Genomic DNA, 14721 nt, shown 5'->3' on the forward strand with positions numbered 1-14721 from the left:
TTTATTTGACACATAATCATAAATGATTGGTTACCATATTAGTGCCCGTGAACCCCGTGGACCCACATGAGAAACGGAAGAAACACATGGTTGGACTCACGCGATTGGTTCAACATTATTGTTACAGATAGAACGTATATTGTTTAACCCATTCTGGGCCGGAACCCCTTTTGGTGTTTTAACTAAGCATTATCTTATGCTTTATAGCTATTGAAAAAAATAGCAGATCTACAAGCTCGTAGCGCGGCACCGAGTGCCGCGCTACGAGCTTGTAGGTCTGGTGTTTTTGAAAAATCGTGAAAATGTGGGCAAATCTTTGAATATATATATTCTTTCAGAGCGAACGCTTTTAAACTAAAATCTTTGCTCCTGGAAAAACATATTTTCAGATGGGGGGGGGGGGGGGGGGGGGGGGGGGGTCGGTGACCAATTACATATATTTTTGGGATCCTTGACATGAAATATTGAGCACCTCTGACAATATTTCGACGTCAGGCCTAAATGGGTTAATAGTAAGGCTGCGGTCTGGCATGGGAATCATAAAGATGAATAAATGCATATTAGCGCACTATATCAGATGCTTATGAATACAGAAATAAATAATCTCGACTGCCAAAGCATTACATTCTGTAGCCCATATCGGATGCTGATATCAGATGCTTATAATGGGCCATGTTATTATGCTTAGCAGGCGAGATTCTTTGTAAAAATAAATATATAATTTACAAAATGCTAATGAAAAAAAAAAGCCATTTTCTCTGCAGCCGGGACACTATTATTGTTGTTGTCGTTTAAGTAGTATATGTAGGATTATTAAATATGATGTCGTTACCGTTGCATATGGGGCCATACTGACAGTTCTTTACTGTTATTGTGACCTGATATTACAATAAAGTGGGTTTTGATTAAACTGATTTAAGAGTTCAAATATTGCTTCTTTCTTTTTATTGCTAGCCATATCTACTGCTGGTGGTTTTCAACCAGCGGTCCGGGGACCACCAGTGGCCCCTTGAGGAGACCCCCATAAGGTCCCCAGCTAAATGATGGAAAGCTGGTAACCCTTATTAGATCTTTAACTCTAACCAAATGGACCCGTACAGGTCTATTTGGTTTCATTTTACTCTCTCTCGAGAGGTACATTTTCTGACCTGAGATCAGATTATAAAAATGTCTTCTACATCCCGACAGTTTTCTGAAAAAGCTATGTTTCTATGTCAGTGGTTCTTCGATTTTTCAAAAATAGCAGATCTACGAGCTTGTAGATCTGCTATTTTTCAATAGCTAAAGCACGACATGATGCCAACACCAAAAGGGGTTCCCTCCCAAAATGTGTTTTCATTTTGGATTACTTAATCTACACAATTAGAAAATAGATTTATTTTTACTGTTTGCCTGTTATCTCTTCTACCACGTCAATACTGCATGGAATGTTGGCCCAAAATCTTATCCAACAAAATGAAAATATAGTTTTGTTTTGGATCCGACAGGCTAAGTGTCATCAAATGATGGTTCCGTGGCTCAAATGCAGAATAAATAATGTACCGTACCGTACCGTACACGGCCTGACCCGTGCATCTTTCCAGGCACAGTTTACATGTTCAGAAAGACCGTTCACATCAAAGTTCTGCATTCCACGTTTAGACTTTAGACTCCAATAATGACCGTTCAGGTGCAACAATGCAATCAAATTCCTTCTTATCAATAAGTAATAAAAAGTACATACGGACCATTTACTATTTGGGCGTCCCCCTCCAGATCCAGCTACTGTGCCATGATGAAGATAATAATAATAATAATAAAGCTTTATATAGCACCTTCCAAGAACAAGGTCACAAAGTGCTTAACCTGATGATGACCATGCAGATAATGACCTGTATGTACTGTATTAAATCTAATTGACATAGATGCGTGCGCACACACACACACACACACACACGCACACACACACACACACACACACACACACACACACACACACACACACACACACACACACACACACACACACACACACACACACACACACACACACACAATGCCCATGACCTGTGCCCCACACAAATACATGACTCAGAGATACAAATATATACAGTAGGAGCTGATGAGCCTTCACCTTGACCTCAATCTTACATTCAACTGTAAAAGGTCAACCTTTCTTTGAGTTGGAACTGTATTTTACAGTTGGGTTATTCATTGACTCACCCCCGCCCGCCCGCGATGCATTCTCTCTCTCTCTCTCTCTCTCTCTCTCTCTCTCTCTCTCTGTCTCTGTCTCTGTCTCTGTCTCTGTCTCTGTCTCTGTCTCTGTCTCTGTCTCTGTCTCTGTCTCTGTCTCTGTCTCTGTCTCTGTCTCTGTCTCTGTCTCTGTCTCTCTCTCTCTCTCTCTCTCTCTCTCTCTCTCTCTCTCTCTCTCTCTCTCTCTCTCTCTACCTTTAACATGTTGCAACGCTGCTTTGATTATCTCCATACGATATCAAACTATGTATTGATTAGAGCGTGATCAGGGAGTTCACATGCAGAGTTTAGGGAGTTCACAGAGTTTATTGGCAGAAACACGCGGTGAGCACATGGGCGAATTGTGTTGTTGTTTTTCAGCTGTTATGTTTGTGTCGTAAACAGTGGTGTAAAGTATATATACTCAAGTATACTGTGCTTTGAGGTATTTGTACTTCACATGAGTATTTCCATTCCGATTTCCAATACTTTCACTTCTACTCCACTACATCCTCAGAGGCAAATATTGTACTTTTTGCCCCAATACATTGATATAACCCATTCTGAACGGGAACCCATTTTGGTGTTGGCGTCATGTTTATGCTTTAGCTATTGAAAAATAGCAGATCTACAAGCTCATAGCGCGCCTCCGAGTGGCGCGCTACGAGCTTGTAGGTCTGCTATTTTTGAAAAATCGAAGAGCGACTGACATTTTTAGAATCTGATCTCAGGTCAGAATGGGTTCATCAGACCAGTGTGTGTCCAGTGGAAACCTCGTATGAATCTGATCTCGATGCAGATCTATACCTTTGCATCCAGTAAGTGTACATGTTTAATTCCAGACTTGTATAGTTGTAACAGAGTATATTTCTATAATGCAGTATTGATACATTGGAGCACTCGTTCCACCACTTGGTTGTAAAACTGGAGTCTCTCTCTCACTGTTCAGGCCAGAATAAAGGATGAGTCACGGGCGTTTATGTCTGTTATCCCATTCTGACCTGAGATCAGATTCTAGAAATGTCAGTCGTTCTTCGATTCTTCAAAAATAGCAGACCTACAAGCTCGTAGCGCGCCACTCGGTGGCGCGCTACGAGCTTGTAGATCTGCTATTTTTCAATAGCTAAAGCATAACATGATGCTAACACCAAAATGGGTTCCCGTTCAGAAGGGGTTATTCCTGTTGACGGAACACCGCAGCACAACTGACTATATATAAATCACACATTAGCTTCAACACAGCCATGGTGTGTAACCGCGAGGGGGGGGGGGGGGGGGGGGGGGGCGCAGGGCTGTGCTTTGTGTTGCATTCTGGGTAAAACACAACCCGGTATGCGGCTAATGAGCGCACGCGGGGCGGCCTCATGGCAGGTGATGATGACATCACAGCCCTGGTGGACTTACCCAAAACCTGGAGTCCTCGTAGTTAGAGGACGGATTTAAAGGCAGGACACGTTCAGTGTGATGCACGTCTATAGACACAGTGATACAAATAGAGCAAGAGCACTGAAGTCCTGACGTAACTCGCTCATCCCTTCGATTCCCCTGGTTCTAAAGTCCTGACGTAACTCGCTCATCCCTTCGATTCCCCTGGTTCTAAAGTCCTGACGTAACTCGCTCATCCCTTCGATTCCCCTGGTTCTAAAGTCCTGACGTAACTCGCTCATCCCTTCGATTCCCCTGGTTCTAAAGTCCTGACGTAACTCGCTCATCCCTTCGATTCCCCTGGTTCTAAAGTCCTGACGTAACTCGCTCATCCCTTCGATTCCCCTGGTTCGCGGAAGTAATTTCTCTATGGAGAATAACATGGGGTGATCATAATTAATATCGTCTACTATAAGCGTTGTGGTCCAAAAATAAACAAGCTGTCTCTGCGTTATTGTCAGGGAGGCGTCTCTGTATCGTTATATTGTCAGGGAGGTGTCTCTGTATCGTTATATTGTCAGGGAGGTGTCTCTGTATCGTTATATTGTCAGGGAGGTGTCTCTGTATCGTTATATTGTCAGGGAGGTGTCTCTGTATCGTTATATTGTCAGGGAGGTGTCTCTGTATCGTTATATTGTCAGGGAGGTGTCTCTGTATCGTTATATTGTCAGGGAGGTGTCTCTGCATCGTTATATTGTCAGGGAGGTGTCTCTGTATCGTTATATTGTCAGGGAGGTGTCTCTGTATCGTTTGCGACAGTCAGTCACTCATATATGATACAGTCTGCTTCTAGCGAAAATGTAACTAATTCAGCAGCAGTAACATTAGCGTTTTCTCTCAGTCAGTTGATTCTTCATATCCATATGAGTGAAGCGGCCGGGATGACATGTTTATTTTTCAAACACAGTTCTTATATGAGGCGATCTAAAAATCCCCCCCTATGGCGATTTCAATGCAACAAAAAAAATACATGAACCTGGGGACTGACGCCCTCTACTGAAAGTGACGTCAGACTTCGGTGCTCTATACACCAAGGGTTATTCATCCATGCAACCGCTTATCCCGAGTCGGGTTGCGGGGGGCAACACAGTTCCAGCAGAGAGCTCCTCCTCTCCAGAGCAATATTATCAACTTTATTCCCGGGGGGATCCCGAGGCGTTCCCAGTCCAGTTCCCAGTCCAGGGTGACTCTCTCCTTCCTTGAGGTTGATGTCAGTATAAAACAAAGGAACAATGGTCCATACTGTAGATTTTAGACGCACAGGTCCCTGCAGTGCACTGACCAGAATGGTAAACGGTGCATTTATATATAGCGCGCTTTATCTAGATTTGCATTATTTTCATTTAGGTGCCAAGTATACAAGCGACTAACGTTTCGACCTTGCGGTCTTCATCAGAGTCCTCTGATGAAACGTTAGTCGTTTGTATACTCAGCACCTAAATAAAAGGCTCTAAATGTCCGTGCTGCTCCAGCCTCTTCTCCTCATGCAACACTGGTGGAGCTGTTGCCCCCGCGACCCGACTACGGATAAGCGGTTGAAGATGGATGGATGGATGGATGGATGGTGGCTGCATGCTATACGACAGATAATCTAGCTGCTCCTTAGGCCTGATTGTGCGTGTGTTTGTGAATTAAACCATTCTGACCGGGCACCCATTTTGGTGTCAGCATCATGTTATGCTTTAGCTATTGAAAAATAGCAGATCTACAAGCTCATATCGCGCCACCGAGTGGCGCGATACGAGCTTGTAGGTCTGCTATTTTTTGAAAAATCTAAGAGCGAATGACATTTTTAGAATCTGATCTCAGGTCAGAATGGGTTCATCAGACCAGTGTGTGTCCGGCGGAAACCTCGTATGAATCTGATCTCAGGTCAGAATGGGTTAAACCCAGTATAGAAGATCAAGACAGACTCGTTATCCTGACGGTGAGCACACGGTCGTTAGGGGAGGTGACCAGATGTCTGCCGCACCTGGGTCTGACCGCAGACATCATCAGTAATGCATTACTGTATCATTATTATAATGACTGTCTATAAACCTCCATATATAACAACAGGTCATTCCACTGGTGTGGAACTCTAAAGTATAACTTAACCCATTCTGACCTGAGATCAGATTCATACGAGGTTTCCCACTGGGACACACACTGGTCTGATTAACCCATTCTGACCTGAGATCAGATTCTAAAAATGTCAGTCGTTCTTCGATTTTTCAAAAAATAGCAGACCTACAAGCTCGTATCGCGCCACTCGGTGGCGCGATATGAGCTTGTAGATCTGCTATTTTTCAATAGCTAAAGCATAACATGATGCTGACACCAAAATGGGTGCCCGGTCAGAATGGGTTAAGTATATACTGTGTGTACTCAAGTATATACGTTACGTGAGCATATCCGATTTCCAGTAATACGCTTTTACTTTTACTCTATACATCTGTGATCCGAATATTGTACTTATTTGAAAACTGCAGTTTTCAAATAATGGGGATTCTTTGGGGATTTTTGATGATTTTTACAAAAAACATACAGAGATATGCATTTCGGCCATTTGAAAATAGCTGATCTACAAGCTCACAATGCGTCGCGAAGCGACACATTGTGAGCTTGTAGATCGGCTATTTTCAAATGATTTCGCATACATTTTAAAAACTTTAAAATTGGTAACATTCTGCACGGTGATTACTTTTACGTTTGGTACTTTAAGTACATTTGGAATTCCGTACTTTTACTTGTAACTGAGTATAGCCTACTGTACTTCTACCGTATAATTTTGCAGTATTGATACTGCTACTTTGTGAGTATACTTTATCCCACCACAACGACCTCATTCTGAACAAGGCTGAGACCGCATCATCAGTAATTATTACTGTATAATTGTAATGACTAATAATAAACCTCCATGCACACAACATGGTAACGAAGCTATGACTAATCCGTCTGGACAAAGGAAGGAAAGCAGACGGTTTCCTAACCTGTAATTGTTAAATGCTGTATAGCTCTGGTGGTATCCCTGTCGGTCAGGGCTATGTGCCGAATAATGGACGGTGATATCCTTATGCAATAATTGTACGGTGCAATATAAATGGTGCATTTATATAGCGGCGGTTTTTTACATAGATTGTGCATCACATTCACCCATTCACACACACATTCACACACACATTCACCCACACCGATGGCGGAGGAAACCATGCAAGGCACCAACCTGCACATCAGGAGCAATCAGGGGTTCAGTGTCTTGCTCAAGGACACTTCGACACTAACTCTGGGGGAGCACCACAGGGATCGAACATCCGGCCACTCTACCGCTGAGCCACTGCCCACCGCAATATGTATTCATGAGTTGCTTATCCCATTCTGAACGGGCACCCATTTTGGTGTCGGCATCATGTTATGCTTTAGCTATTGAAAAATAGCAGATCTACAAGCTCATAGCGCGCCACCGAGTGGCGCGCTACGAGCTTGTAGGTCTGCTATTTTTGAAAAATCGAAGAACGACTGACATTTTTTAGAATCTGATCTCAGGTCAGAATGGGTTAATCAGACCAGTGTGTGTCCAGTGGAAACCTCGTATATGAATCTGATCTCAGGTCAGAATGGGTTATGAAAGCTGCTTCTTCAGGGATCAGCTATACAGCCACGCCCACTGCATATTGAAGTATTTATTTGTTTCCATATTAGTATGTGTGTCAGCATTTTGCTAGAGGGAGAGTTATGTGTGTGGTTGTGTGCGTGCGTGTGTGCGTGCGTGCGTGCCGCGTGCGCGTGTGTGCGTCAGGTGTCAGTAAGTGTGAGCTAAGGTAACGTCAGGTAAGCGAAGGCTTTACAATCCCTAAAGGGTTCATTTGGTTCACAGCAGCAGTAAAACCCAATCAGAAACAATATGTAACATTAGACGGATGGTTATAACACAATTTAATTTTGTTAACACAGTAACACAGTTAACACAATTTAATTGTTAACACACTAACACAGTTAACACAATTTAATTGTTAACACACTAACACAGTTAACACAATTTAATTGTAAACGTAGGCGTTTAGCAGACGCTCATAATCCCGTTATAGATGGATGATATAGGTTCTTACCCCATTCTGACCTGAGATCAGATTCTTACGAGGTTTCCACTGGACACACACTGGTCTGATTAACCCATTCTGACCCGAGATCAGATTCATACGAGGTTTCCACTGGACACACACTGGTCTGATTAACCCATTCTGACCCGAGATCAGATTCTAAAAATGACAGTCGTTCTTCGATTCTTCAAAAATAGCAGACCTACAAGCTCATAGCGCGCCACTCGGTGGCGCGCTACGAGCTTGTAGATCTGCTGTTTTTCAATAGCTAAAGCACGAAACACCAAAATGGGTGCCCGCCCAAAATGGGTTAAAGGACCACTTCACCACTTTTCAACCTATCTTCATATAATAGGTCCTCACTAATAATCATGATACAATGGCGCAATTATTTTCTACTCAGTCTGTGTCTCATAGGAGGGCTGTGGGCAGTTTAGAAACCGTCTTCCAGTGACATCATCATTAGGCAGATTATTTTCTAAACAAGATTTGTTTTACAAAAATGTTTAGATTTCCATTATCGTGAGAACGATGGCTTCCATTTTCACATTGCAACTTTTCAGGACTAGAAAGCCTGCAGTTTATATTGGCTTGTATTCCCCATGTGTGTGTGTGTGTGTGTGTGTGAATGTAATGCACAATGTAAAGCGCCTTGCCCTTGGATAAAAGGTGCTGTATAAAAGCACCATTTAACATCTATACTTATATAGGCCTGGGCCTATATAAGAATATACAAGGCCTGAGATCAAATGTTTTAGTTAATGATTCCCCGCGAGGGTCAGCGAGTTTGAAGCAGTATTCCGAGCCGCGTTGGCACGGCCGGCCGGCCCTCTAGTATTATCACACTATAGTATAGTAAGTAGTTCATAATTTATTGTGTCATAAATATACAGCCATAATATAGTTTATGACTATAAACCCTCGGTAGCTTGAACTCTTCCAAATGTGGGGGGGGGGGGGGGGGGGGGGAGGGAGAGAGGGAGAGAGAGAGAGAGAGAGAGAGAGAGAGAGGGAGAGAGAGAGGGAGAGAGAGAGGGAGAGAGGGAGAGAGAGAGGGAGAGAGGGAGAGAGGGAGAGAGGGGGAGAGGGAGAGAGAGAGAGAGAGGGAGAGAGAGAGGGAGAGAGGGAGAGAGAGAGAGAGAGAGGGAGAGAGGGAGAGAGAGAGGGAGAGAGGGAGAGAGAGAGGGAGAGAGGGAGAGAGGGAGAGAGGGAGAGAGAGAGAGGGAGAGAGAGAGGGAGAGAGGGAGAGAGAGAGGGAGAGAGGGAGAGAGGGGGAGAGGGAGAGAGGGAGAGAGGGAGAGAGAGAGAGGGAGAGAGAGAGGGAGAGAGGGAGAGAGAGAGGGAGAGAGGGAGAGAGGGGGAGAGGGAGAGAGAGAGAGAACGTGTCAGCACATTCAACCCGGGCCGTCATCATTCCACTGTGATTAATTAATTGATACCGATAAGATTTTAAGAATCCTATACTGATAAATGTAAGGTTCAATAGGAAGGTTATTTAGGGACTATAGTTTACACCAGCAGCCACTCCGTTGCATGACGCATATATACAGTGACCTTTAACCCCTTTTAGACCTGACACTATATAGATCAGGGGTGGGCAACTGGCGGCCCGGGGGCCACATGCGGCCCCCACCTTCACTTAATGTGGCCCTCAGGTTAATGGTCAGAATACTGATATAATGTTGGTTTCAGCTGTTTACAATTCCACAACATGCAAAACATGACCCGCTTTAATTATACTTCAGTCTGAATCAGTAGCTCAATGCTCAACACACGTATAATTAAAGGCATTTGAAATGACATAAAAATGTTAATTTTCAGAAAAAAATAGCTGATCTACAAGCTCAAAACGTGTCGCAGCGATCGGCTATTTTTGCTACGACAGTAATATATGGCCCTGTTTCTATGTCAGTGCAGGTTTTCAACCTTTTCCATGTCGAGGTGTTGTAACCTGCCGTTTTTTTCTACTTTCTAATTATTTGTTTGGTCCAAAATATTGTGTGTGTTGTCATGATTTGTCACGACAAGAGTTGGCTTCGTACGACGCTTAAAAGGTCTTTAAATAAATAATATAAGAAATGCCTATGGGACAAATGCATTGGGATTCATTTCCTGGGCCACTCGTTGTTCTGAAAGGAGGACGGACTGCGACGCTCTATACTATAGAGTCTCCAGACATAAACAAACAACTATGATAAAAGGTTTGAAAATAAACCCTATAAATCTCTCTGCCTTTCCGGTCGCTATACGCCGTTCTAACACCTCATTCATTTCAACATAATGTACCTTGTCATGGGAACAGCGTTACGATTTACAACTCGGGCATTTAAGCAGATGCTCTTAATCCAGAGTGATTTACAGTATAAGCAAAACAACACACGGTAATACATCACATGCATTATAGAAGTAATGGTAATCAAGAAGAAAAGTAAACTAATTTAACGTGACATATCCGTCTTAACAGTGGAATATCTTCATAATGAAAGTATAATAAATGCAGCATGTTTCTGTCTGTCGGTACGTCTGTCTGTCGGTACGTCTGTCTGTACTGCGTTTATGGCTGTAATCCTCGTATAACTCGAGAACCGTTTGCCCCACCGACTTCAAATTCGACACACGCGTTCCACACCCCCCACCACAGGGAGGGCAGTGCCCGGTGTCGAGTCGGCCGGAACCCACAGTTGTCCAGAACCGCCACAGAAGACCTCTGACCGGGCTCTGGATATATGGGGGCCCTGCCCAGGTTCCACAAATTAGAGTGAGCTCAAATCAATACCCTCGTGTCCATATTTCACATATTATTTCTACATATGTGCTATATCTAAATGACATATTTTAGCCTTTGCAAATTATACACCTGCAAGGTTGCCGAGGCTATACACAGGGCAATTAAGTGCTGTGCGCTTAATAATAAGGTGGAGTCTGAACTCTGAAGAGGTGAGTTTTGCTGGCACTGTATCCCCGTTGCCAGGGAACAGCATGCATCATGACACATAAACACGGAGTCATTTAGAATGTTTACGTTTGTCATGTCTGAAAAGGCTGGAGTGTTGAGTTAATCCATTCCGAACGGGTACCCCTTTTGCTGTTAGCATTACTTTATGCTTTAGCTATTGAAAAATAGCAGATCTACAAGCTCATAGCGCGCTACCGAGTGGCGCACTAAGAGCTTGTAGGTCTGCTATTTTTGAAAAATCGAAGAACGACTGACATAGAAACATAGCTTTTTCAGAAAACTGTCATTTTCAAACAGACATTTTTTAGAATCTGATCTCAGGTCAGAATGGGTTAACATAACGTACTGTGTGATGAGCCATAGACCGGGCCCCGGTGAGTTCTGACTGGCACGCATGGTGTCGTGACGAAGCACACGTCACTTATTTAGACGTGTTATTTTTGGAGAGAGAGAGAGCCCACAACCAAAGCCCACAACCGACTTAAAACGGGACTATATACGAGTCATGCTTGGAACACATTCGTGGGCTGTGTGTGTTGCCGAGGTGTGTGTGGCGTGTCGAGGCTCAGCGCGGCTGTGTGTGGCCGAGGTGTGTGTGGCGTGTCGAGGCTCAGCGCGTGCTGTGTGTGGCCGAGGTACATGCGTGTGGCGTGTCGAGGCTCAGCGTGTGGCGTGTGGAGCTAAACGCTATTCGCCGTGGCATTGTCACTTTCCATTATTTGGGACACGCTGACACTATAAGGTTTATAAATGGTTAAAAAAAAAACACTTTGATTCCTCGATGGCCGGGAGGGGACTCAGGGGATATGCTTACAGGACGGACAGTCACAAACAGTGGTGGAAGTAGCCTACTGTACTTATTTAAATGACCACTTCACCACTTTTCAACCTATTGGTCCTCACTAATAATCATGATAAAATGGCACGATTTTTTTCCTACTCAGTCTGTGTCTTAACCCATTCCGACCTGAGATCAGATTCTAAAAATGTCTATTACATCCTGACAGTGTCATTATTAACCCATTCTGACCTGAGATCAGATTCTAAAAGTGTCTTCGATTTTTCAAAAATAGCAGACCTACAAGCTCATATCGCGCCACTCGGTGGCGCGATATGAGCTTGTAGATCTGCTATTTTTCAATAGCTAAAGCATAACATGATGCTGACACCAAAATGGGTGCCCGTTCAGAATGGGTTAAGAGGGGGGCTGGGGGCAGTTTAGAAACCGTCCTCCAGTGACATCATCATTCGGCAGATTTTTTTTTAAACAAGATTTCTTTTACAAAAATTAGCTTGTATTCCCCATCGATGATGTCACTGGAGGACGGTTTCTGAACTGCCCACAGCCCTCCTATGAGACACAGACCAAGTAGAAAAAAAGCATGCCATTCTTTCATGATTATTATTGAGGACCTATTATATGAAGATAGGTTGAAAAGTGGTGAAGTGGTCCTTTAAGTACAACTGTGAGGTGTCTGTACATGTCCTACCTCTACTCCACTACATCTCAGAGGAAAATGTTGTACTTTTTACTCCACTACATTTATTTATCTAGTTACTTTGTAGATTTTGATTATTAATTATTATTACAAAACATGCATTATATCCACTCCAACCCTGTATACATTTCCGGCCATTTGAAAATAGCCGATCTACAAGCTCACAATGCATTATACGATGTGATGCATTGTTGGCTTGTAAGATCGGCTATTTTCAAAAGATCTTCATACATTTTGTGTACTGTGTACTTTTATTATGTAAGTGATGCACACCAGTGTTTCCTGTTCTGCCTATAGTGGTGTTTAATTGCCTTGTCTTGTCTCACCTCCCTGTGATCACTATAGTTTTCTCCACCTGTGTCCTGTTAGTCTCCCAGCCAATCAGCTGTGTCCTGTTAGTCTCCCAGCCAATCAGCTGTGTTGATTGTTAGTTCTGTTCACCTGTGTGTTGTGATCCCATTGGTCAGCATTGGGCAGGCGACCATGCTTTAGTCCTCGGGTTGAGTACAGAGTGACGTAGAGGGTGCGCTGTGACTGGCCAGTCGCTGTGATTGACAGCCTACACCTAAACCTAACCCTAACCTTAACCTTAACCTCAGTAAAACTATACCTAACCCTAACCCTAACCTTAACCTCAGTAAAACTATACCTAAACCTAACCCTAACCTTAACCTCAGTGAAACTATACCTAACCCTAACCTTAACCTCAGTAAAACTATACCTAAACCTAACCCTAACCCTAACCTTAACCTCAGTAAACTATACCTAACCCTAACCCTAACCTTAACCTCAGTAAAACTATACCTAAACCTAACCTTAACCTTAACCTCAGTAAACTATACCTAACCCTAACCCTAACCTTAACCTCAGTAAAACTATACCTAAACCTAACCCTAACCCTAACCTTAACCTCAGTAAACTATACCTAACCCTAACCCTAACCTTAACCTCAGTAAAACTATACCTAAACCTAACCTTAACCTTAACCTCAGTAAACTATACCTAACCCTAACCCTAACCTTAACCTCAGTAAACTATACCTAAACCTACCCCTAACCTTAACCTCAGTAAACTATACCTAAACCTAACCCACCTTAACCTCAGTAAACTATACCTAAACCTAACCCTAACCTTAACCTCAGTAAACTATACCTAACCCTAACCCTAACCCTAACCTTAACCTCAGTAAACTATACCTAAACCTAACCCACCTTAACCTCAGTAAACTATACCTAAACCTACCCCTAACCTTAACCTCAGTAAACTATACCTAAACCTAACCCACCTTAACCTCAGTAAAACTAACACAGTGGCCCGAAGCCGAGGCGTGGGCGGAGCTTCATTTCCATCCACCAGCTGTCTAAAAAACCCGGAAAAGACGTCGGGAGTCGGCTTCCTTTCGCCGCGCCTGTCTGCTCAAGTGTGCCCATGCTGACTGCAGTGACAGTCTATACTTAAACCCTCAGTTCCTTGTCTTCCCTGCTTGAGTATAGTAGAATAGTTCCAGTTCTCAGTGGCGTGCACAGACATTTAGAGGGGCAGGTGCTCAAGTGAAAAAGAAAGGGCACCTTGTGCAGCGCATTTTGAGGCGGGAACCCATTTTGGTGCTTTATAGCTATTGAAAAATAGCAGATCTACAAGCTCATAGCGCGCCACCGAGTGGCGCGCTACGAGCTTGTAGGTCTGCTATTTTTCTTTAATCGAAGAACCACTGACATAGAAACATAGCTTTAGATTGTGGGGGGCCTAAATAATATAGTAGAAGCGTTTTTTTTTATCAAGATTTGATCAATGTCACCGCATGGTCCACACACTACAAATTAAGGGAAAAAAAAACCCTTTTTTTTTTGCAAAATTGCCAAAAGGGCAGGGGGTGCTCTAGCACCCCCTAGTGTCTCTGTGCATGCCACTGCCAGTTCTGTTCCTGTGTGTTTACAGTGAATAAATCAGTGTTCGTTGACCTGCTCTGCTCCTGCCTGGGGGCGGGGCAGACCGGATGGTAGCCTTGATATCGGTGAATAATATCGCGATCATCGGTATTATCGATTATCGGACTTTTCCATTTGGCTGGAACCCGGAATGCTGCCAAACAGCAGTGTTTCCAGATGGGTTTTTTTTACGAACCAACTTGCTAGGACTTGTTGACTCTCACCGGCGCCATGTTTTGTTTGCTTTCCTGGGCGGAGGAGGCGGTCCGACAACGCTGCTGTCGCCCTCGTCGCCGTAATTCAGCGTCGGTGCCAGTCAATGCATGGACACTAAGTTATTAGGCAAATTATAGTTGTTTAAAATGAAATACTCGTAAATTCATCAGACAGACACACACATACAGTAATGTAGACGTTTATTAAAAAATAATACGATATTAGTATTATGACCGTATTCGGTATTATTTATATGCTATATATAATTTCAAATATTGCGGTAAACGGTTCTGCCTGTCAGTAGTGCAATTTGAGGACAGTACCGCGATATGCGGGGACGGGTGGTCGGCCCCACCCGACACAATAGTGGTGGTCCCCAGGTTGCTCTTAGTCACAGTGGTGGT

The sequence above is a fragment of the Protomyctophum parallelum genome (assembly GCF_964188405.1).
Source record: "Protomyctophum parallelum genome assembly, chromosome: 6".
In the NCBI taxonomy this organism is placed as follows: domain Eukaryota; kingdom Metazoa; phylum Chordata; class Actinopteri; order Myctophiformes; family Myctophidae; genus Protomyctophum; species Protomyctophum parallelum.